This window comes from Lichenostomus cassidix, chromosome 12 (genome assembly GCF_008360975.1).
Source record: "Lichenostomus cassidix isolate B80296 chromosome 12, HeHo_3.0, whole genome shotgun sequence".
NCBI classification, from domain to species: Eukaryota; Metazoa; Chordata; class Aves; order Passeriformes; family Meliphagidae; genus Lichenostomus; species Lichenostomus cassidix.
In genome coordinates this window covers 14,925,035-14,949,552 of record NC_139493.1, presented here as the reverse complement: position 1 = coordinate 14,949,552, position 24,518 = coordinate 14,925,035, and the positions used below count along the sequence as shown (strand labels likewise).

Sequence of the window (24,518 nt, the reverse complement as noted above, 5' to 3'; positions counted from 1 at the left end):
ATTGGTAGGAGAGATTCAGAACACCAATCCATATGCTGCAGCTTCCTGAACCTCCTTCCCCACTCCTGGGCTCAGGAGTGCTGCTCTCTGTCAGGAGCTGGAATGCTGGGCTCCATCAGGTACCGTAGGCACTGCTGGGCTCTTCTGGGAAAATTGGGTGCATACAGCAGCCTGCCCCTGGTGTGGCTCTGGGCTGTCAGGTTTTTGAGGAGGGAAGAGGATCAGCATTTTGACATACAGCCTGGGGGCCTGGGGGAAGTTTCCTCCCTGGTGGTTGGGTTTTCTGCCACTCCCCAGGTGTAAAGCAACTGAATAAAGGCATATTTTAGCATGTGATCCTGGAGCTTTATGTAGAAAGGCTGCAGGTAGAACATAAAACCAGTCAGAATAGTTAAAACAAAGCCCATCCAGACCAGTACCTGTCACAGCTGGAGACTGACAGCAGGGTCTGTAGGGAGGATTACAGGGATGCAGAAGCATCAGAAATACTCTCTCTGTGCCCAAGTAGCTGCAGCTCTGCTTTCCTGAGTCAGAGATGATATCTGTGTCTTTATCTTCCTAGTGAATTTTTTTCTATTAATTTGCCTAGTTGTGTTTGAGCTCACATCCAATTTAGCCTCTGCAACAGCTCAGCAGCAGGCTCCACACTGAGCTGTGCACTGGGTGACCAAATCTCCTGCAGTCGTATCCTTCCCAGCGTTAGCAGTCCTGGTTCATTTATTTGAAGTAATTTAACAACCAGAAGCCATTCCATAACCATGATTGTTGCCCATCTTCATGTGTTCTCCATTTCTAGTAAATCCTTTCTGAGAGGGATGGTGAGCTCAGTTTCTCAAACCAGAAATTCAATCTCTACCATGATGTAGCCCAGCTTGAATTTTAGGCAATTCGTTGACGAGCATTTATTTGAAGTGAAAAGTGTCCTGAAGGAGGCAGTTCTGGCACTCAGAAAAAGTTGTCCTGTTGTTGCCATTCATAAAAGATTCCAGAAGGTGGTAATTTTGGCAATCACAGAAGAAGACTTGTCCCGTTACAGCCTCTGATGTAACGTGGTCACAAAGGGCACTCAGACCAAGTTCCTTGCAGTGTGTGCATTATGCCTGGCACATTCAGCCAGCCAAGACGTGTGTTTATCTGGTGATAATCAGATCAATAGAGTGTGTTACTACATTTCAGTGTGTTATTGCAGTTATTAAATAGCTTTCCCAAGGATTACAGAATAGCTATATTTCAATAAAGTGTTGCGTGATACCACCTTGAGAAAGAGTTCATGAGGATTTTTAAAAGGTCTGTTAGCAACATTGCAATTTAGGTAAGTATTGTGGTTGAACTCAAATCATGAATAAAATATGAAATAGATTAAGAAAGATGAATGGAGTGTTGAAGGAAGATCCAAAATCTGTTTTGGCTAATGCTCACAGCATTAATTTTCTAGAACTGCTTTCTTCACACACTACTGACTGAAACTGCTTCATCCATTCAAATATCTACACTGCTGCTGAGAAGTTTTTTCTACCTTTTTATCTTATACCAACTTGAAATTGAAGGGAAGTGACCATGTAGGATGGCTTCTCAGATACATAATTCTAGCATCTAAAGAAATTTAACTCTGCCCTGTGAAGTCACACAGCACATATTTAAGAGGGTTGAAGATTTTTGTCTCTGGATTAGAATAAATTACATTAGCCATGTGGGAATTTTAATGTTTTCTGCTTTTCATGGTAGGTCTAAGTTTAAGTGTCTGCAATATTTCATACTTAAAGATTTCTTTCGAGAGAAATTCTTGACTTGGATCACTTACATTATCCTGTAAGTAACATAATTTCAGTTTTATTGTCAGGAATATTTTCTTTTAGCTCTTATGATAGTGTTCTTTAGGGATTTACTTAATTTTGTGTATTCTGACTAAATCTGCTGAAACAATAGCATGGACTATTTCTGACAGTTTGGCAATATATAACATTGACCTTGCTAAGAAGCAAGAATATCTTTTCTTTGTTTTCCAAGATTAAGAGCATCACCAGATTCACTCACTAACATTTCGGCTGCCTCCCCTAATAATGTATTTTGTGAATTTGTCCTCCAAGTTTAATGGAGGGCAGTGCTAGCAATCTGGAAAATTTGGCAACATTACTCATTGTAAAAAGCCTATTTACATACATTAAAGATGCCTTGCTAAAGTTTAACAACTAGACCTCCCTGAACACCCCGGCAGCACTGAACCTCTCAGGTACCCACACAGCACTCAGCTTGTCTTTGCAGCTTGGGGAGGTTAATTTATGCAGCTGAGTCAGCTAATCATCCCTGCAAGGAAAACACATCCACATGTTTACTGTAATGCACTGAGATCTTTGGACAGGGACATTTACCATCACTGCAGAAAATAATAAGCCATCAAGTCAGGAGAAGACCCATTTACTCCAATAATCTGTCTCTGGCCTGCAGCAAATGCTGTGAACAGCATAAAGACAGGGCAAGCATACAGTGATACTACTGAAAACACTCTCCCAGTCTTCAGTCATCTGCAGCATAATTCCTAAACCAGAGATTGTGTCTGTTTCAAAGGGCCTTTCTCCCATTTATTTGCCCCATAAGTTGTGTATCCCTATACACTTGCATTTACAACCTCCTTTGGCTAGAAGGCCCAGGGGTGACAAAGATCTTCTTCCAGTTTATCCTACCTGACTGCCTGAAGTAGCAATTCTAGGAGGGGTTTTGCATGGTGGAAGGTGTAGAGCAACTCTTACAGAATGTCTTGGGCTGCTTCCAGGGGCACATAAAGGGGATGTTCACACAGCAAGCCTTGCAAGCAGGAATAACTCATGTTCAGTGAGCAAACAGTGGGTGGGAAGCAAAAAATAAGGTTTTGGATGAGCTCTAGTTTCACTACGTTTTCTCTTTTCTGTGTGTTTGCAGCTTAGTCTACTTTTAAAAAGTGGTGCTGTTTGAAAGAACTCAGCCTCCTTTGAGAAATGATGTGACTGTTCAGGTAGGGCTGGACAGAGTACAATACGTAAGAAAATTCAGCTCAGTTTTAAAATCCAGGTGTGCTTCCATTTGTTCTGCTGTAGGACTGACCCACTACTGTATGCAAAGTCCTTTTTAGACACTTGTAGTTTCTCCTGCAGTTGTCACTCTCCACAGCAAGTCCTACCTGCACTGCTCTTGCATGTTATAATTTATTGGTGTTACATCTGCCCCATTCTGTACTCTGATTAAATTAGAATCCCATTAAGCACAGTTGGCTGTCAGGCAAAGGAAATGTCTGATCTTATTTTCAATATAAAACATGCCCTCTGCACTCCCTCACGTCAGAAAATTTCCAAGGAGTGATAAGGCTGCAGTTTTGATAGGATTCCTGCATTTCTCCAAGGACTTGTTGAAAATGTGGCAGCTTAGTAGCTGAACATTAGATTGCTAAGTGGCACAGTGCAATGTATTGTGTATAAAGGATTTCCCGAACAGCTGCCCATTCCTCAAGGGTAATCCTTCACGGCATCAGCCACTCACCATGATGCCACAGCAGCAGCACCTGAATAAAGACACCCCTTTGATCCATTAAAACATAGATGGAAGCCGTGTCCTATCTCATGAAAAAATAACAAAGCTAGTTTGGCATTCCTTGAAGAAGTACTGACAAAAACCTGAATTTAAGGTGCTTTGTGTTATTTTCTTTTTGTTGGAAGAGCAGGATATTAGTAGAGTATTTGTGTTGAGGACCTTGTGCTGAATATTCCCTTTGGCATTTCTAACAAAGCCCACCGGACTTGCAACAGTGTTCAAGGGATTCCTGACACTTCACCCTTACCTGTGTATCTGCTCACGTTCCTGTAGGGATTGCAAGTCCTTATTCATCAAGTGCTACTTTGAGTGCAACAAGAGCTGTTGTTTCAGCAAGCTAGTCTAGTGAAAGGTGTCCCTGCCTGGGGCAGGGGTCAGAACTGGACGATCTTAAAAGGTTCCTTCCAACCCAGGCCATTCTATGATTCATGCTGAGAATATTTGGCAAATCATCAAAATCTCTTCTTACTTGCTACTGTGTTAATATTTGGTATTTTCCTTTAAAAGGCTGTCTGTCTTCTGCAATCTTCCCTTGAAATCAGGTTACTTAACAGATTAAAGTCTTTAAAACAGTGTGTGACCATTTCATTCTCTTGGATCATTCTATGCCTTCTGCTAAGCAGTAATAAAACAAAACTAAAATACAAGATTTTGTTTTAAATACTCACTCCTTAACTGTGCATCCTACGGACTGGGCTCAGCTAATCTCTGGATTTCAGTGTGAAATATTATGGCATTTATCTGCAGAACTCATTTGTACCACACAACACTCTCACTTGAGAAAATCCTCAAACCAAACCCTTCTTGTATCAGGTATGTTTGTTTTCTGCTATCAAAGGAAAAAAAAAAATAAAAAGGTTGAGACCATTAAGTAGCTTTCAACCTTTTCTATAGACCTTATTTACCTGATATTAGCTGAACTGTGTATTACACTTCACAGAAACAGAAAGAAATCCCTGCTCTAAAGCAGCGTCTGTGCTGCCTGTAAATGTCAGTCAGCCCTTCCAGATCAGAAATTAATTGTGTCCCCACCACGAGAAAGCGAGCAGGTCGAAGCACTTCTAACGTTGTGCTCTGGCAGGTTATTAGGTTTTCACCTCAGGAAATCCAGCTTCAAATGCCATGTAACCTACTCTGGCTGGTCACTCAGGAGCATGTATGCAACAGACACAAAAAGTTAATAAAAATACATCAGGCACCCCCCACTGACAGCTATTTAATTACCAATCATTTGCTGCTCACACAGAGGAGCAGTGTGCTGTCCTCTTGGGTACTTCATTAGTACCATCCAATTTTGGCTATGTCAAGGTTTATTTTGTGGTCAGTCCTTTAAGAATAGAAAAATCAAATATAATACAAATACAACCTGTACTGTTATGACTGTCAGGGTAGCAACTATTGCTTTACTGAAATCAGACCTTCCATCCTGGTTTTCACATGTTTATAGTTTCTTTTGTTGTTGCAAACCATTTTGATGATAAGAAGGAAATTTTTAAAAAAGAAAAATCAGATTGTGTTGTTCTTCAGCAGAATGTTATGCCCAGGGCTTTGAACCACTCTGTCATGACAGACCTGCAGGGGATTCCAGTCCAGCTCAAAGGATTAATCCCTCTCCTTTCATCCACAGCACAGCTCACCAATTTATGTGGTCCCTCAGCCAGCCCAAAGGTTAGTGAGCATTGAGGAGCATTACAGAAATACAGTGCTTGCAGCTGATTTAAGATGGGAGAGCATCAGCTGTGATGCTGTGCTTCCTTCTCCTCCCTTAATTTAAGGTTTCATTCTGGCCAGTGGAGTTTAAGTAACCAGATACCATTCTGTGCTCAGAAAGAATGAAATTAAAGCAAGGGTCTCCTTAAAAAAATCTTGTTGTAGCGTGTAGTAGATTCTCAGGCTGCTTCTGCCATTACATTTTTTGGTTTTCCTTGCTCAGCATGATAATTGCAATAGCTCCTGGATTTATATACTGGAGGAGGATTAACACATGCACATCACAATCTTTCTGCAGGTGCAATTTATGTTTCTCTTCCTGCTGCTGCTGTTCCCATCTATTGATTTCCAGCTACTGCCTTTCTACCTAAGCCTTGCTTCAGAGGGAGATTTAGTCAAACATAAGGTCCACACCTGATCCTTGGGAATGGCTCAAGGTGCTTTAAATCTCTTTCAGACATGGGGCTGTGGGTCTGGATCATCTTGTTATTCATAGCACCTGGCCAGCCTTGTTTTTCCTGTCATGGACACTGAGTTAGACTGGCAGCCCCAAGCAAACTGGGCATCTGGGGATGGATCTGTTTCCAGATCTGTCTGTTTAAAGTAAGTTTTGCTGGGAAGAAGCTGAGTGGAGAGTGGTGTTCTGTTTTTTTTCAGGATATGTCTGTATGCCACTGCAATGCCTGCTAACCACTATGAGCTCTAGGTTTTTTTCTGATTTCATTGAGGAGTTGACCCTTCATTTCTATGGCAGGTAATTGTTTACTGGGTAGACACTATGAGATGTCAGCCAGACAAGGTCACCAACAACTTCAGTTGGCTTTACTCTCTTTCATCTTGCCATGTTTCCAGCCAGGCCATATGAATAAACTTGGCATTTTGATGTTGTCCAAGCGCAGTAAGCTCAGGCTTTGCTCCTACATATGGAGACTTTGCTGTCAGTGACTATTTCTTTTAGGTCTTTCTTTCCAGAGGCTCTGTGACAAACTTCTGTGCTCTCTTGAAAGCTGCACCCTCCTGAGCTGCTGGAAAAGGTTCAGGTTGTTATTCCTTTCTGCACCTGGGTTCCATTCTGGAGCTTGAGAAAGGACTGATCCCAACTGAGGCTCACAGTCTGATAGAGAAGCTATCAACTGGGCTGGCTCCAGCATACAGAACATGTCCTTTGGGAAATAACCATGCCTGGGATCACTGCTGCACTGTGTGGCTGCTGCTGTGCATGAGCAATAACCTCTCATATCCTGTTGAGCCAGGTCAGAAAGGCACAGCACAGACAATGCTGTGGTGCTGCTGGTTCCATGATTTTCTGCTGCTTGGTTTTATTCAAGATCCCTTAACAAAGTAATCTTTAGCTGCTGCTTATTCCCTCATCTAGTTTTAATTCTGTTTGGTGAGTCCTCTGGACCCAGTGCTGATATGCATGTATAGCAGTAATTAAGTAGGGATCATGAAGTAAATTTATTTGTATAATCTAGAGAAACAGTATTCAGAAGCATTTTTATACTTTGCTTTTTCATTAAGAATATGGGCTCATCAAAGCAAAGTGTTTGTGGGAAGATTTTTAAGAATAATTTTTTATATCTAATTCTTATTAAACCTAGAGAGTTGGATCAGCCCCCTGAATAACCAGCTGCTGGTATTTAAGGTGAAAGTCTTGGGTTCAATTTCCTCTTTAGGATCAGCAGACCAGGAACTTGAATCCAGAGCAAATTCTAAAATACAAGTCCTTATCTTACCTTATTTCATACTCTCACTAACCAGCTTTTTAAGAAAAGCTTTGCTTGACCTAAAAATGAGCCATACAGAGCTCCAAGAACCAGGCTGAAAAGTTAATTGCACCTTCTACACTCCAGTGTAGCATTATTGATTAGAACACTTATTTAAAAAGTGGATTTTTTTACGTACTTCCAAGCTTTATTGCCCAGATAGTGAGATTGCTTTCACAAATCCCTAACCTTGAACTCCACTCATCAGTATAAATTCATTACCTGAGTTAATCTTTCTCTGTAGCAAATAAGAAAGGTATATCCAGTATTATGGTCCTAGAAGCATTTCCAATCTCACTTTGGCAAAACACTGTGGTTTTAAGGGCTTGAAATTGTGTTTGAATCTTGTTGCAGCTGAGGTGGGAAGAACACAATCTATAACACTTTTCATTTGCTATATCTACTAAAGTGCCAGCACTGTTCTATAGCTGAGGTTATTACTGTCATCTCTATACTAAGGCAATAGAGTATGTATCACCTTATAGATATAATTAGTGACCTACCCTTGTTTTCAGGCTTTCACGATAAAGACAAATTCTAACTTTGTTTTCTACCTCTTTTCACAAATTCAACCTGGCAGGCAAAGATTCACGACAGGAAATAACACCAAGTGCTTTCCCTGGGGATTCCTTTGCCTTGGCTGCTGGCTTACAATCTCTTTTTCCTGCTTTAAGGTCTGATTGAAAAAAGCCATTTATTGGTAGTTTGTTAAATTTAGGAAGTAGAAAAATGCAAGGTGCAGGGGAAATGCACTATCAAAAGCAAGGCATTAAATTTCACTGATATCAGAAGTCAGAGCAGCTCTTTTAGGTATTTGCTGTGTTATGGTCATTGTGGAGGAGACAAACATTTCAGTTAGGCCAGCTGTCAGGTTTGGTGGAGCTGAGCAGTGTATTACCATCCTTGCTCAGCAGCACAACTGTAACTTCAGAGCTCTGTTGCAGATCCTGCATGAATGGTACCTTGTTACAGTGGTACCTTCACTTCTACAGATGTCACCATCTCTCAGGGCCTGGTGTGTTACTGAAAAGTGTATAATTTGTGTGCATAAAAATTAGCTCAAGGATGTTGGCACAGCTGCCAACAGTGAGTTTCAAACTCTAAGAAACCGGCAGATATGGTTACCCTCTGCATCCCAGTTACCCTACTTCCTTCCCACTAAATAACTAGAGACAAAAATCCTCATTTGAGCTCTTTAATCAGGAAGGTCACACAACAGCCACAATGACATATTTTTGACTATGAAGGCAAACAAACACGTGTGTTTTCCAGCAATCCATCTATTTGGTGACTGTGACAGAGCTTTCAAAGACAGACAGCATCATTTCCCCACAGCCTTCATCCACAAGAAATACAGTATCTCTTAAAGACCTATCCTAAACAAACACAGGGAACTCTGTAGCATGAGTCAAAGTTGCCACCTTCTAGAGCAGTCATGAATAACAAGTCAAGTTCTACAATGATTATATGGAAGTTGCCCCACCTTGGTAAGTAAAATGAGCTTTCCCTCTGTATTGAGTCTCTTTGGGTGAAATAGATTTGTTGCAATGGTTTGGTTTTGTTAGTATTGCGGAGTTAGCATAGGTCAGTGGGCAAACTGAATTGTTATCTGTCTGCTTGAAACAGAATTATTGTCTCTGTGTTCACCATCAGTGAGCCTGGGGAGTCAGAACCATGTTCTCAGCCCTGCCCATCCTTTCTAATGCACAGGCAAAGGGTCTCGGTGCTGGTTTGAACTGTGCTCACAGCAGAGAGCTCCTAGGGAACAGCCACTGCTCCTTGGCTTGTCCAGTCCTTGTAGAACCACTTTGCACAGAGAGAGGAAATTTTTTTTCACTTTTATGTTCTCCAACAGACGTGAAAATTGATTTCTGAGATTAATGCAGTATAAAATTTTAACTCACTTTGTATAACTTCCTTCTTTTTAGACAGGAAGGGTTTTTTCCTCATCTATATTATGACATGCTTTGGCAAAAGCAATCTTACTCTTTTTATCAGTGGCAGCTTGGGATGGGCATAATATTTACAAATGATGCTGTGAACAAGTTATGCAAATCACCCAAATGAGAACCAGTAAGCTTTTATATCCTGCCAAACAATCATGTATTGTAGAAATGCCACATTTTACAGTCAATTTGAGAAATGTTTTAGAGACTTTAAAACATTAGTGCCCTATTTTTCATATTGCTCAACATATATAACAGGATTTGTTAGTACCATGAGTCCAAAAATATAAACCTTTGGAATATGACAAAAAATAACCGTAATAGATTTTAAAAACCTATGTGACTTTGAAAAGCCTCTTGGAAGTTCATAATACTGTCAATTTTTTAAAGATCTTGTCTAAAATTGAAAACCTGTATGACTGCAGAGAGGCAATCTGTGCCTTTCTAACTAGTACAAAAATACCGTTTCTTAGTGCATGTAAATGAGCCATTATAAAATAAATCAGCAAAAAAGTAATGGATTCTCTTAATGTATTAAGCTCTCCAAAGGGCTCATCTACACTGCAGAATTCACAAGTGTCTGAACTGAGCTAAGGATCAGTGACTTCACAACCACATTAATGGATTTTTAACATTGTTCCACACTCCCTTTGGCAGTGTCCTGGAAGGCATCATTTTTAGGAGGTTCTGGCTACTCAGAGTACGGTTCCTAGGAGTCACAAATCCCAGGGAGATTTGCAAGACCCCCTTTCCTAATTCACTGTGGGGTTACTGGTGAAAAACGAGCAGAGCTAATTCAGCTTGTCAGCTCTTATGCCATAACTAGCCCATTTTAAACTGATTTATCTAAATTTAAAGACATAATTGAATTATTTGTAAGCTTTAATTTTTTCATGTTAAAAGTGGCATGTGGATTCTTGGATTGAAAAATAACAAAAGTTTTCTCTTGAAAATGAACTTGCCAATCACAGTAGTAACCCACACAACTCTCCTCCCTAAGTGAAACAAAGAAACAAAGGAACGTCTTGGGGGGCAATAAGGAGTAAATAACATAATCATGAAATTGTGAGAACTACAAAATGATAGCTTTTAAAAATGTGCTATTGAGGGGTTTTTTCAAGCAAAAATGTTTTCATGCTGTATTACATCTGAAATCCTTACAACAGCTTTCCACCTTCCCTGTAAAGACCTAGGAGAAAGGGCTTATTTTTTCAAAGCTCTTCTAAGTCTCCTTCTCCCTGCCAGACTTTATTTAAAAGGTTACTGAGCACCGATGCCTCTTTGCTGGTGTTTTACTCTTTGTGTGCAGAGCCCAATGCCCTTGCTTTGCATAAGGCTGGTGGTGTGTGGCTATTTTCCAGCAGTGAACTATTTACTGCTGGACAAGGGCAAGCTGGGGATTTTCTAACCTTGGTTTTCCACTAAGTCTTTTTGGTTAAGGCTCACAACAATTTTGTTTTCATTGAAACTGTGACAGAAGCACCTGGGCTGGACAAAGCCAGGCCAAGCCCTACCAGCAATGGGGATGCAGGGAGGACAAAGGGGGACATTTCAGGTAAAAATAAATGCATGGGGTTAAGTGTGAGGTAGGGAAGAGGGGACAGGGATAACTGAGTCCTGTGAGGGGCTTTGTGTAGTACAGTTAAATACTGTACCTCCTTGTACCCTGAGGGACCACAAGGTCTCTTGAGCTGAGTCCTCTGCACTTTTCCACATTTATAAAATATCCTCCCACATTGTTCCATGAGGGTGTTGGGTGTTCCAAATCCAGCTGAGACCCCTGCCCACCCTCCTGCCACACATTCGCAATCACTTCATTTCTTAGGCCCAAGTGTTGGGGCTGAGTGAGAACATTATCCAAGCATCCCACAAGTTTTTGGCATTGAGAAAGTAACTTATACAGAGTTGTGCTGGCAGTGTAGTATTGTGAGCTATTTCACCAGTGCCATGGCATGTGCAATATATATTGTGAGTGTTGCAGCAACAGGAGGGATGATGAATGGGTTATGTGTGCCCTGCTTTCTGCTTCTGTTGATAAGTGACTGATAAAGCTGACAAATAGCTGGATTAAGTAAACAGAGCCCACATAACTCATTCAAAGCGAATAACTGTTTACAAATTATCAATTGTTATCTGCACAGTTTTGAGTTAGGAATGATGGATCCCATTCCTGTGTAGAAATAATGGGCCAGTGATGTGTATCAGGTATGTGAACACTAAAATTGGCCATCTGACAGTGCTCATCCTCAGGACAGGGATTGCTAAGAAGGAAAAAAAAAAAAAAAAGAAATGTTTTTTTGACCAAGTAGAGCAATTTTTGACTCCAGCAAAGAACAGAAATCAGAATACAATAGAGGCTTCGGGATTTGGCGACTAAATACAATCAGAATAATTTTTAGGCTCGTTTAGAAGCTATTGTAACTAGTTACTACTCAAGGACCAATTTCCATCTCATTCCCATGAGTAGTGTTTGCAGAAAATGTAGAATGCATATCTTTTTATTAGAACAGGAAGCAGTGCCTGCTAATATAATGCCACTTCATTTCATAATTCACTATAGGATGAGAATGGGATTTCAAAGCTGCCAATGTTTCAATCTCATGTTTCCTTGTCCAAAGTAAAAAGCTGTGTAGCAATGATGTCAGGTTAAACAGATTTAGTTCCTCAATGGCTGTGTCATATTTGTAGCACATGCTAAAGGTGGGGAGTGTTTGTGCTCAGCTCTCTATGATCAAGTGCTTGCTTTTAATTTAGTGAGTCGTCCCTGCAACATCCTGATAACAAAACGTGGCTTCAGATTCCTGAGATAACATTGAGTGCCAATTGCACATCAGAGAGAAAATAACTTGGCTTGCAAGAGCCTGGATTGATCCACAAAGAAAGAGGTTATAAACGGTCCTGGAAGTGCTGACACATCCAAACTCCCCAGCACGGCTCTGGGTGAGAGGGAACCTGCGGCTCGCCAGGTTCCAGCCGGATCTGCTAGGGCAGAGCTTCCAGCGGGGAATTCAGGGGATTCGTGAGAGCTCCTGGGCCTGGGTGCACTCCCTCTTGGGGTTTGGCACCCTCTGCTGTCCAGTTTTTGAACAAAAAAACCCCAAAACCCCGAAATTGGACTGTACAGGAAACATAAAAGAGCAAATCAAACTCTTAACTGAGTAATTTTGGTGATCAACCCCCAGCACACTTACTGCAGCAACCAGTGAATGGTAAAAAAAAAAAAAAAAAAAAAAAAAGTCTTTTTCCTGCTTCACAATAGTAATTGCATAATTGCATTGACTCTGTTTCTTATAAATAAGGCAACCAAATCTTAGCTCTTGAATCCATTGTAAGGCTTCCTGACCTTTCAGGCTGGATGCAAACAGAGCACAAAGACTCTGGTGCTGGAGGGGTCTCAGATATGCTGGGAGAGGCTATTTCTGCCTCAGCAAGGTCTCTGCACAATTATCACCGAGTTAAAACAACCCTACCACAGTGGAAACAAGCAGGTTCATATCTAACATCTGGCATGACTGTTCTTGCTACATGAGCATCTTGTGCTGCAGCTGAGAGCGCTGAAAATTGCATAGGACACCTTATGCATGTTTTAGCTATTTAGTTAAATGTTTATTCACTCCAGGTTTTTTTGAAAGCAATTAACAAATGCTTTCCTTGACAGAGAGACACAGAGCTTCACTCCGGCAACAGAAACACGGGACACCTGGCTCTGCAGTAAGGGGAATTCAAACCTGAAAGCTCTGGAAAACAGGAGGCCTGTTTCTATTGTGTGATTACCTCCACTGAATATCTCCTATATTTGATTGACAAGGTAAAAAATGTTCTGTGTAGTAGGCATGGATCCTGTAAGGAAACAGCCGTTGTTTGTTCCTTATGTATTTCGCATTTTGGATCTGCACTTGCACACTGAATGCAAGCTAAAAAATAGAAATTCATCACCCAGATCTGCAAAGCACATGGTGCCAGTCTTCCCTTAACAGGACACCAGAAAACCAAAGCTGTGCTTCCCAGTAGAGGCCCTTCAATGGCTTTGATTGTTAAATGGTTTCAGTTAGGTCCTTATGCATTTTCAGTTATCCAGGGCTTCAAGTAGGAAATCCGTGGCAAAAGTAGGACAAAGCACCACTCTTCTGAGGGCACAGATCCTGACAGGCATTGCTGCATTCCTTCCTGGGTCAGCTGGAGTCCTGAGCTACATTCCTCACACCAATCTGGACCCCAGAAGACACCCATAGTCCAAGGCAGCAAGCACCAGTGCTGTGCAGGACACGTGCCATGGTTTTGCAGAGGGTTGGCAATGCCTCACCCCTTGCCCTGTGTGCCCTGGAGCTGAGGGCATTTTGGGATACAAGTTCAACCAGAGGCTGTTCTTTGCAGGAGCAGCCTGTGCCTGCTAATGTCCACTATATCTCGAGGGGAAAATAATGTGGAGAATGCAGCTATAGGGTAAATTGCCACTTGTTTCTCTTACGTTTCACTTCACTCCAGCAGTCTCGATGCTGCTTCCTTAACAAAGGATTAAATCCTTAAATGGATTTACTAATCAACTGCTTTTCTTTCCATACCCACTCTGCTTCTCACATCTTCTCAGACCTGGGAAGATTACTAAAGGCTCAAAATGCTCATGCTCATTTCTATTATAAGAAGAAGAAAATACACTGATTCTAAGAAATTCCACTTTTGGAAATAGCTTTGGTTTTTTTGCTGCAAGAACCATGGTGTTCTAAATAGACTGCAGCTCTTCACATTCAGTCTCAATAGAAAATAAAATGGAGGAAGTGCAGGAGGCAGCACTGGCATGATTTGCATATAGTCTTTGAAAACAACCCTCGGATAGTGGCAACTGAAAACCAGCTTTATACCAGGCTCTTGCTGCAACAATGCTCAAGTCAAAGAAAGAAAACCTGACTTTGTGACAAAATAACCCTCACTCTGGTGTATATTTGAAACAAACAAAAAAGACAAGACATTGTTTTTCTAAAGAGGATGCAGAATTAGATAGAAAGTGGTGAGAAAACACTAAATAAAACCCAAAATCCTTATTTGAGATCTCCAGTGAGTGGAAGCCACAGTACCTAGTGCTGCCTGTGCATAGGGCAGTCTGCTGCTGAGCTATATATTCAACCACAGATTGGTTTCCCCAAGCATCAGCCAAGACATTGTTTTTATTGATTTATTTTGCTATCTTCCCACTGCAGTGATAGGATGACAAAAGAACCACCTGTGGGTATCCTAATACATCTAATGCCAGCAGATTTTCAGGTTGAATAAAAACAATAAATCTTTCTAGGCACAAAGGGGAAACCGTGAGGTAAGTTAATTTGGGAAACTAAAGAGCATGATTTAGGAATATTGGGTTTGTTAGAATGGATCAGACCAGTCCTCCTGGTTTACTATTTTCTCCTTGGAGATAGTTCCTAACAGATGACACAAAAGAACACAAAACAAGCCCCAAAATAGTGAAGTGTTCAGTGACACTTCCAGGGTCTGGCCTGCTTTCTGGCAGTGCAGCAATAATTGTGTTACACCAGTGAGCAAGAGGGTTTACTCTCACTGTATTATGCTCATTACTAGTGCTCCAAAAATCTGGTGGGATTTCCTAAAGAGCCCAGGTACAGTACAGGTGCTCGTGGCTGTGCTGATCACTGCATCTCCTGTGGGACACAGCCTCTGTTTTCCCTAGGGCAGTACAGTTAGATTTGTCGTACAACTTCCTCTTAAATTAAGGGAGAAAATGAATAAACATGTAAACCTGTTCAGCTTCTTAATATATTCACAAATCAAGGATAAAACAGTAGTTAGTCAAAGATGGTGTAGAGTCTAGCACACCAGCTAGACTCTAAAACAAAGCTCTCTCTCTTCTGTTCTTCCAATGGGTTTTCCTGTCTCCTCACTTCCATGAACAGGCTGAACTTGTCTTGTGGGGTACTCCTAAAAATGCACGTTAAGCCTTCATGTTAACTCGAGGCTCCTTGGATCCAATCTATTTCAAAACAGTAATTTTACAATCTCTTGAACTTTCTGCTAGTAAATGTTGCTACACAAAAGAGTAACACACCTCTGAGACTACTCTGCTTTCCCCAAAACAGGTCCAGCAAGGGCAGGAGTGGCTGAAGTTCTTTATGAATGCTGCTTTGCTGATAAATCTTAGCCCTGACCCATTCCTGGCAGTGCATCTGGAAAGGTTAGTTTTTGCTTTATAGGAATTTCAGCTCCTGGTTTCTGCATCATATTTGTCCAAATTTTGATTCTGACCATGGGAATGTAGGCAATTTTATTTATCCTGATCTTAGGTTTTTGATAATTATACTAAAAGATGATATGACCACTGCTATATATGTAGCACAAGAATGCAGTTTTGAATGATCTGGCAAATGGTCTAATATATTTGCACTCCTTTAGGTTGCTTAAAGAAGCATAAATAAAGGCAATATATCTGCCCTTAAAATCCTAAATAATTTTGGTAGTGGTTGTCTCTGCAAGGCCAAGGCAGTAATACACACATGCCAAATTCAGACCTACACCCTTCTCAGACACGGGAAAAAATGAAATTGAAGTGAAGATATAAGAGCTCAGGAGATATTTCAAAGGAAACCAATAAAAGAGAAAAGCTAGAAACTGACACCAATAACAGGATTCTTAAAGCCTCAAATTCGATAAACCCACAAACCAAAAGAAATTAAGCAGACTGTGTCACTTCAGGACATCATGCTATGGGATTTTAACAAGATTCATGGGAATTAAAATTAATGGCATAAATTGGTTATTTAAAGTCAGTATTGATTTGTTGCCAGATTCTGCATATCAACAATTGCACTTGAGTGTCCATTTACTTTGTTCAGAAATAAATATTCCTGCCCAGCTGCATGTGGAAGTTGGAAGAGAATCAGTTTTCACCACTGGCAAAGGGACAGGTTGTTATCTCAAGCCACATGGTTCATTGATTTATCCGTGGTGGAGTAAATACAAAAATTTATAGGAATGCTGTCAAAATCATTTATTTAAAACCTTTTCTTGGAAGAAGAATGATAGCATATTCCCAGGTAAGAATGTGAGAGGCATTCTGAGTATTTGGACTTATTAACTGGTTGAGGTAAATTATCTCCATTTGATGTTTCTGGCTGGCAGAGTTAATTTATTTGTACAAAAGTATTTAATGATGCAGGGAGATTGTTATTGGTGGTTTAATTATTGTTTTGATCAGAGCTTCTGTATGGGTGGTAGTACTCCTAATAAGATAATCATACTTTTTCATCTGTTAATGAGTCTTTGGAGTATTCCCAACACAGTTTTAAGTCTTAGTTGTTTTCCCGCTCTTGGTTTAATTTCTGTGTTTCATTCAGCTTGCATAATGAAACAAGATGGGCTGCTTTACTGCTGTTTATATAAGTCTTACTAATATTTTCTGTGCTTGGGCTGATCAGGATTTTCCAAAACTAAACATCTCTAATCTGGGGGGAAAAAATCACTTTGCCTGTGAATTGAAAGCAGTAAATTGGGTTTTTGTTCTCAGGTAAATTATACTGGTTTTTTGCACAATCTCATTGTGATATCCAAACTTTATCACTAAAAAGCATATTGTCTGCCTCTCTTTTCCATCTATATCTCTTGAAAATTACCTCAAAGCATTCCCTGTATCTCTTCCTGCAAATACTTGCTAAGCAGTTGGTGAAATCCCAGTCAAATACAGGAAAATTCTGACAATATGGGCAGTATTTGGAAGTTAACACTAGGAAGGGTATGGCCTGACTGAAGTCGAGGGTGCTTCAGTACTGGGTGTTGATGTGAACTGTCTTGTAGAGATGTTAATTTGAATAGTGTGAGAAGCTGGGAAGTGGATAGGAATGTTGAGAGGAGAACCATAGAAGAGCAAAATTAATATCTGAAGAGAGGAGCTTTGCTTTTCTCTAAAGGTGAATATTCTAGTTCTCATAGTGTCTTCTTTATGAATTGTTTCTATACTAAATTTTTCCCAGTTTTGTGACCACACATCCTTTCCCTCTACTTTTTATTCCAAGTTTACTGGGCCTGGCTCTACTTGTTTTGCAGTCCACCTCAGTTCTGTTGCAGTAATGTGCACATAGGGACACTGCAGAGATATAAAAGCCATGGGGACACGAAAAAGCAAGTGGTGCCTGAATGTTCATGTGTTGTGCCTGCCACAAGGACAAACAATATTTCAGTCCTCTGTGGCAGTTATACACATGCCTACTACAAAAATTGTACAGGAAGAAGGTGACAGCAAATTCTTTCTTCTCCTCTGGAACTTTCTCATCTTCTTTGATGCCATGGAAAATAGAAATGTTCTTAAGTAGTAACAGAAGTGCTCCCAGTTCCAGCTTTACCTTCAGAGCTGGGTGATGGCTTTTTGTTAGGTCATTGTTAGAGTCTCTTTGGGACTGTTTCACTGTTTCTTATGTAATGGGGTGTTTCACTTGTGCCATCTCACAGAGCTTCCAAAGGCAACAGGAGATGCACAGACACCTAGTAAAAGATCTTTTTCATCCAAAAAAGAAAGAGAGGACTGGAAAGAACTAGATTAGAGAGGAATAGACCTTCCTGTGTCTTTATCAGGTATCACAGATCTTCAGAGTTAGCAGTAATTTCCTATTTGTTACACAGTGAGCTGGGGAAAGGGCATCAACCACATCTGCCTATAATTTAGGAAAATGCAAGATTACTCAAACCTTGCAGTTTTCCTAAATTATAGGCAGATGTGGTAGACAGTTTCTTCCCCCATCTCTCCCAGGCTTTAGCCTGAGATGTTTTTCCCTCACTGTTGTGACCTTTATAATGTGCCTTACACTGAAAACAGGAAGAGTGAAGCAGAGGTCCAGGGATGTCACTCAGTCATCCACAGGAGGTTATCTTCTGGGTTAGTTAGTCTGATTCATTGGCCACAGAAATGGCAATTGCAAATACTTCAATGCAAGTCTCTGGTTATTATCCCAGAAGTACAAGCTGTGGAGAGCATTGAAGGTTAAAAGTCCTTGGCAAATGTTCTTTAACACTGCAGTAAAATACTGTGCATTTTGGAAGCAGACATGCAGTTCTAACTTAACAGCTAAATAGCAACAGCATTTGGTAGGAAAGTCCCTGCAGTTATGGAAAACTTCATGAGTTCAAACCACTGTGTTGAGCTCTCTGTGGAAAGTCAGACTAACCCATCTTGGTCTCAGCTCACCTTTCGGCATCCTGGGCAATATTGATTTGCCCTGCAGCTCTTTTAAGGGCCCTGTTTCCTCCACAAACACCATCTTTTACCCCAATAATGGGTTGGGTTGCAGATGAAGGTCACAAGGGGTCCAAGGATTTCAGAAAAACTTTTGGATTCCCTATGTAAGATACAAACAGTAATTCCAGTAAGACCAATAAATGTTTTTTAGATGTCTCCCAACCTTTGCTCAACTAAATCTACTCTGTAAGTAGAAACAAAAAGTTTTAACCAACTTGTAACAAATTTGAATTAATATATCTGTAACTCAAAGCATTCTCCTCTGTGTTTTGCTCCCACAGACACTGTTCCTGTAAATTAATTATGCCCACTTCACTGAAGGGGAATGCTCTGTTCTGTGCATTTCATTTGAGTACCAGCACAAACTGCAAACCCACACCAGTCTTGTTTTCAGTGCAGGGATCTATGGCTTGAGCCTGCTGTCTGTGCACAGAAAAGTTCAGAGGGGCTTCTTGGCACTTGCAGCCTATAGGAGTGTGGTGCTAATTAATGTAGCAAAACAAAGGCAAGCTGAATGTTTCACTGAAAGGAGCAGAAAGCCCTGCTTAGGGAAACTGGCTGGCACTTAAACCTGGGTACTGATTATCTAAGGCTGTTCACACAGCTTGAACACTTCAGCTTCAAAACAGGTCTTCCTTAATATGAGAGAACAACTGAAGGAAACGGTGGTGTGATGCTAACAATATATGTGACTTACTGGTTCGATTTAGAAAAAAATTAGAATTCCTAATTAATCACTTACTGTAAGCAATGAAAATAAGTTGTTAATGATTAGGAGGTTCCTAAAAGACGTGGCTTATTTTCCGTGAAGCATTCCAGTTTACTTTTGTAGAAGAAATGGCCTACCACAGTCTGCACCAAAACAAAAACAAGTGCCAAAACATAATGAGAGGTTGTAGGGAAGCAGGTGAACCATCATGGTTCTTGGAGATTGGTGTGTTGCCAGGAATAGCTTTGGCTGAAGAAATGGGACATACTGAGAAATTCGTGTGTAGCCTGGAGCCAGGAAGTTTCACAGAAGCTCAGGAGCATGCTGCTTTACAGGGACTGCCTTTGCTACCTTCCTGACATGGCTAAAGGTGTGGACAGGTTGCAGAGTGAGCTGCTGGAAAAGGGGAAACCTCAGAGCAGGCTGGATGGTACATAATCTTAAAAACAGGACAAGAGGCATATTTTTAAGGCATAGGATCTTAAACTGCTGTAGAACAATTGATCTATTGCCTGGAGTACCAGAAATGGGTTGGAATATAATAGCAAGAAGTGATGCACTTAAAGATTAATTAAAATAACTGTGAGTAAGGTCAGAGGTTCATCAAATGTGAGATTACAAGAGGAGGAATCCAGGTATGTTATTGGTTGGAGGATAACGATGATGCCACTGTAATGTGGTCTTAAAAATGCTAATGTATTCTGGGATGCATCGAGTGAGGTATTTTCAGGAGACGGTGAGGTATTAATATCATGGTACAAGGCAGTTGTTAAGACCTTGTTTAGAACAGTGCACACAGGGTAGGAGGTATAAAAGGGCACTGGAGGAATGGAAAACCTATTTGGAGAGAAGATAAAAAGTAAAGCAGAAAGACTGAGAATGGATGATCTAATTGGTATTTATAGGGACATTTTAGGTAAATATCAGAGAGGCAAAGTTACTTAATTTGCAGGGCAGAATGGTAAAGACCAAATGGCTATAAATTGGTAGTGAATACATTTATGCTGGAAATATGAAAGTTCCTAGTTTCAGAAGAGTGGATGGTAGAAAAGCCTTGAAGATAGAAGCAAGGCACCTTGGCGGTCTGATGGCAGCTTAGTTACCCAGTTCATCCTCCAAAGTGGATAATAAAATGGTGCTGGGTTTCTCACAAACTGCCATTCCTGCAAAGGGGATATAAGGAGATTTAATCCCCCTGTGATGAAATGTGTATTTGCAGTGTGTTAGCCCCGTGTTTCAGGTGGTTTGCTAACATGCCAGAAGGTCCAGAAATATTCAGCTTCCTTTTTGTGTCTTTTTAACCTCCAAATCACCACAGATGACACAAAGTTAACGTATCATGGAGCTGGCCAGGCGAAGGTTCTGTAAACAACTGTCCTGTGACTGACGATTAATAAGACATAGAAGATCGTTTAGATGTTTCACGGATCAGACTGGCGGATCACGTTTCTTTCTCTGCGCAGTTGCGTGTACCAACGACTCATTTCCAGGATAGATGAGAAGTCTGAAAGGGCGTGCTTCTTGCTTTTGCCAGACCGAGAAGTTTGTGATACCTGACTTTTGAGGTTTTCTTCCTGTTTCACACTGGTTTGGGGCTTTTGCAGAGCAAGTCCTTAGTTTCTTAGCGGCTGTGCTTTGGTGAGGAGGTGGCTGCTGTGCCTGGCGGTGGCCGCGGAGATGTTCCGGGGGACTCACGGAGTCGGGCTGTCCGGTGGGGCTGGCCCGGGGCTGCCTGGAGCGGCGCTCGGTTATGCAGGCGGTGTCTGCTGGGACTCAATTAGGCGGTGCGGCAGCGGTTTCATTTGAATAGTTAATTGCGCGATGCCGGGCCGGGAGCGCTCGGCGGGGCCCTGCGGATCGGCATGGCGAGACCCCCCTCTAGCGGAGGGCCCGGGCCTCGCCCGCCCCTCGGCGGGAACGGCAGCGGGAGCGGGCGGGCCGCCGCTCCGGGAAACGGAACGGCGGGCAAGAAGCGCTCCAGCCCCGCGGGGCCCGTCCTCGGGCAGCGCCGCGGCCGCTGCGAGCCCCGGGCCGGCTCCTGCCGGGCGCGGGCCCCGCTGTCCCGGGCTGCGGCCGCGCTGCGCTCCTTCCCGAGTGCCACGGGAAACGTCGCCGCTTTTTTAATGCAAGCCAGTGGGAAACAGAGGTTTCTTATCCTCGTGGAGAGCGGTGTCTCTCCTGCGAGAGGGGCTGCGTGGCCGGCTCCGTCCTGCCTGGCATCACACCGCATCGCTCCGGAGTAATCGGAGCCCGGCGCGTCTCCGCGGTGCCGCGGCGCGCAGAGCGGTGTGTGCGATCTGCCCGCTGGATGCGTAATGAGCAAGTTCATGGTTCCATTCGTTCTTCCTGCCCGCTGTTCCGGCACTGCCGCTCTGTTTATTTGTTGGCACTTCTCTGCTCCAGACACAAACCATTACAGCTCACTTGATCCGCCCGCTCTTCGCCTCGGAACACTCATTTCGGGTCGGTAGCAACTGGTGTCCAGCACGACGCGAGGGCACGTACGCGCGGATAAGCCCCGGTGCCCGCGGGCTGGGCGAGGCGGCCGAGAGTCCGCGGCCCGGGAGCGCGTCCCTCCCGGCGGCGAGCGGACCGGAGCGCGGCCGCAGCGCTCCCGCCGCCGTCTCGGGCCGCCGCCGCCGCGGGCGGGCGGATGCGCTCCCGGGAAGCGCAAAGGCTTTTCGCTCTCGGCTCCCGCTGTCCCCCGCCGCCGTTCGCCACGGCCGGCCGGCGGGCTCGCTGCCGGTCACCGCCTCGGTAGGGACCGACTGCGCGGATCGGGGCGGAGGGGCACTCCTTTCCGCCCCTCCGTCTCCGCCGCACGAGCAGTAGCGCGGTGTTGCACAACCCGCTTCCTTTTTCTTTCGCTTCGCTGCGCCGCGGGCAGCGGCGGCGAGTGCGCGGGGCGCCGGTCTCCGCCCTGGGTGGGGGGGACGACACGGCCGGTGCCGCCCGCCCGCTCCCCGCCAACTGCGGCGCTGGTGCGGCCCCGCGGGGGTTCGGGGGGGGTCCCCGCCGGTCCCCGCGCCCCGACCGACGGGGCCAGTTCTCTCCGAGGGGAAGTGGGCTAAATCCTCGCCGGGGCGGGGGGGATGGAGACGGGACCGCGCATCCCGCGACAGGCACCGACCGCCCGCCGGGCCGTGTCCTTTCCCGCGGCGCCCAGGCAGGGTGTGGACGCCCGCCCCGCCCCGCCCCGGCAGAGTCGCGGCGGCGGCGGCGGCGTGTCCCGTTACCGGCGGCCGAGCCCGCGCTGCCCCCGGCGCGGCGGGAGCAGGTGTCCGGGGACAGCAGCCCGGGGCAGCAGCCCGGGGGCGGGGTCGGGGCCGAGCCCCGCGGGGCCGGGCGGGCGGCGGTGGACGCGGCGGGCTCGGCGCGCCCGCGGCAGGAGGGAGCCGGAGCGCCCGAAAAGCCGTGAGGGGAGGGGAGGGCGGAGGGGCGGGAGGGGGGAGGCAGGCGGGCGGGCGGCGGGCGCATGCGCTCTGGCGGGCCGTGCCATATTGGAATGAGGCAGTGAGCGGAGCGCCGGGGAGCCGGAGCCCCGGCAGCGGCGCAGGGCTGGAAAAACTCCCCGCAGGTGAGGCGGGCGGCGGCGGCGCCCGCGCGCGGGCGGAACGGCCCGGGGCGCAGCTGTTGGGGGCGTTTTGCCGGCGGGGCGCCGGGCCCGGAGGGTTTTTCCGGGCTCCCGAAGTTTGGATGCGGGAAAAAGGCGGCGAGGCAGGAGGAGGAGGAGGAGGAGGGAAGAGGCAGGCGGAGCGCGGCGGGGAGGCGGTGGCGGCGGCGGCAGCGCGGGGGGGACGCGCCTTCGGCCGCGCCGAGGAGCGATGCGCGGGACTGGCCGGGCGCCGCCGCGCAACTGCCCGCGCGCAACTCTGCGCGCTCCCGCCAGGGGCCCGCGGCGTCCCGCGGCGCGCTCGGCCAAAGTTGCCCTCCCGGCCGGCCCCGCGCCCGCCCGGGGACGCGCACGGCCCCCGCGGGAACTTTGTGCGCGCCGCGCCGCCGCCCCGGCGCGGCCGGTCCCTGCCCGCGCCCGCGGGGGGCCGAGCCCACCGAGCGCCTCTCGTTCGCCCCCCTCCCCCTCAAAATGGCGGTGGAAGGGGACCTTTAAACCCCGCGCCGCTCCGCTCCGCACCCCCGCCGGGCGCGGCCGCGCTCCGCTCGGCGAGGCGCGCGTCCCGCCCGGGGCAGCGGCTGGCGTCGGTCCCCGTCAAGTGGCCCGTCGGCGAGCGGCTCTCGCCTCCCGGTCGGGGTGGGTGGGTGGGTGTGGGGGGAGAGGGGCGGGCGCCGCCTCCGCGGCCGTGCCGCCGGCTCTCCCGCAGCGCCGCCGCCCGCGCTGCGGGGCCTGCGCTGCCGCGGGGCCGGGCATTGTGTGCGCGCCGCGCCCGCCGCCGCCGCTCCGCACCTCCGGCGGCTCCGCGCCCGGCGGCGCTCCGGCGAGCGACACGCAGCCTTTGTCTCTCGGGGAGTAGGTCTGCGCTGCCCGCCGCTCCTGCACCTGAAGTCGTAAATCGGCCGCCGGTGACACTGCCCGGGCGGCCGCCGGGGATGCCCCGGGACGCCAACTTCGGGCTGGGGAGGGAGCGGCGCCGGGGCAGCGGCTGCGGGAGGGCTCCCGCCCGGGCAGCGCCGGCTGGAAGCGGGAGGGCGGAATGCCCGCATCGGAAGGACTGAGCAAGTTTTCCGTCTGTGGCTTCTGCAAACTTCCTACCAGGCCCCCCCTCGCCCCCTACACAGTGGAAATAATGAAAGGAGAAGAAAAACAACGCGGGCAGTTAATAGTGAATTTTTAACTACATTCGCTATTGTAGTTCTACAAGGCCCTTATTTATTGAGAAATAGGCCAGTGATGCCTGTTTCACAGTCGCATGCGTGCTTTAGCGAAACAATTATATCTACTTTAGACAAACTTGTTGCCACTATAAAATAATTGTACCTGGTAACCCTCATGTCTGACAGTTTTACCTTCTCTGATGGCAGAACTCTGGTTATGCAGCAAGAGAAAAGGCCTTACTTATTGTTTCTTTGCCGTTCCTTCCTTCCTTCATGGGAGCTGGCTGCTGTCAGTAGCTCAGAAGGTTACCATAGCGAACAGTTCTGTGAAGCAGAATATAAGGTGCACCATGCAAAACTTACGCTGGAGAAAATGATAACCCACCTTGTAACTTCACAAATACCCCTATTGCAGTCTACTTAAGGTTTGCAATGTATGTGAACTTGTCAGAAACATCTGATTTGTAAGAGAAAAAGTTGTTGATAGCAAGTAATCTTTGCTCCTTCAGGAGGTGGGGCTGTAACTTGTAGCATCTACAGCATCCAGCAGGATAGATTCCTGGTCTGGCTGTGGTCTGTGATTACTGTTTCAAAATAGCCAACTGTTGGGACAAAGTAAATCAATGTGAAGATAAACATAGATCAATTAACAGAAAGACTAGGTTTCTTGTGTGGTGTGTGCTACTGACATGGATTTTACAATTAAAAAAGAAAGAGTAAAAAAGTATTTGCCTGTCTATCTAAAAGATCATCTCTAGGGAGAAGACTTAGTGGCCTTCCTGCCTTCAATTCAGCCACTTCCTCTTTTGCATTTGGTTTCTGAA

The 24,518-nt window shown here is 45.3% G+C and overlaps 1 protein-coding gene across 2 annotated transcripts in view; it reads left to right on the top strand.

Moving 5' to 3' along the window:
* The first annotated feature begins 21,302 nt into the window (after positions 1-21,302).
* Positions 21,303-24,518, top strand: part of SFMBT1 (Scm like with four mbt domains 1) — a 71,963-nt gene continuing 68,747 nt past the window's right edge. Inside the window, exon 1 of one of the 2 annotated variants that reach the window (XM_085072876.1) lies at positions 21,303-21,387. The gene's annotated coding sequence lies outside the window, so the exon portion shown is untranslated. Of the gene's footprint in view, positions 21,388-22,390; positions 22,502-24,518 lie in introns of those variants that run through there. The other variant, XM_085072875.1, reaches the window with a different exon arrangement.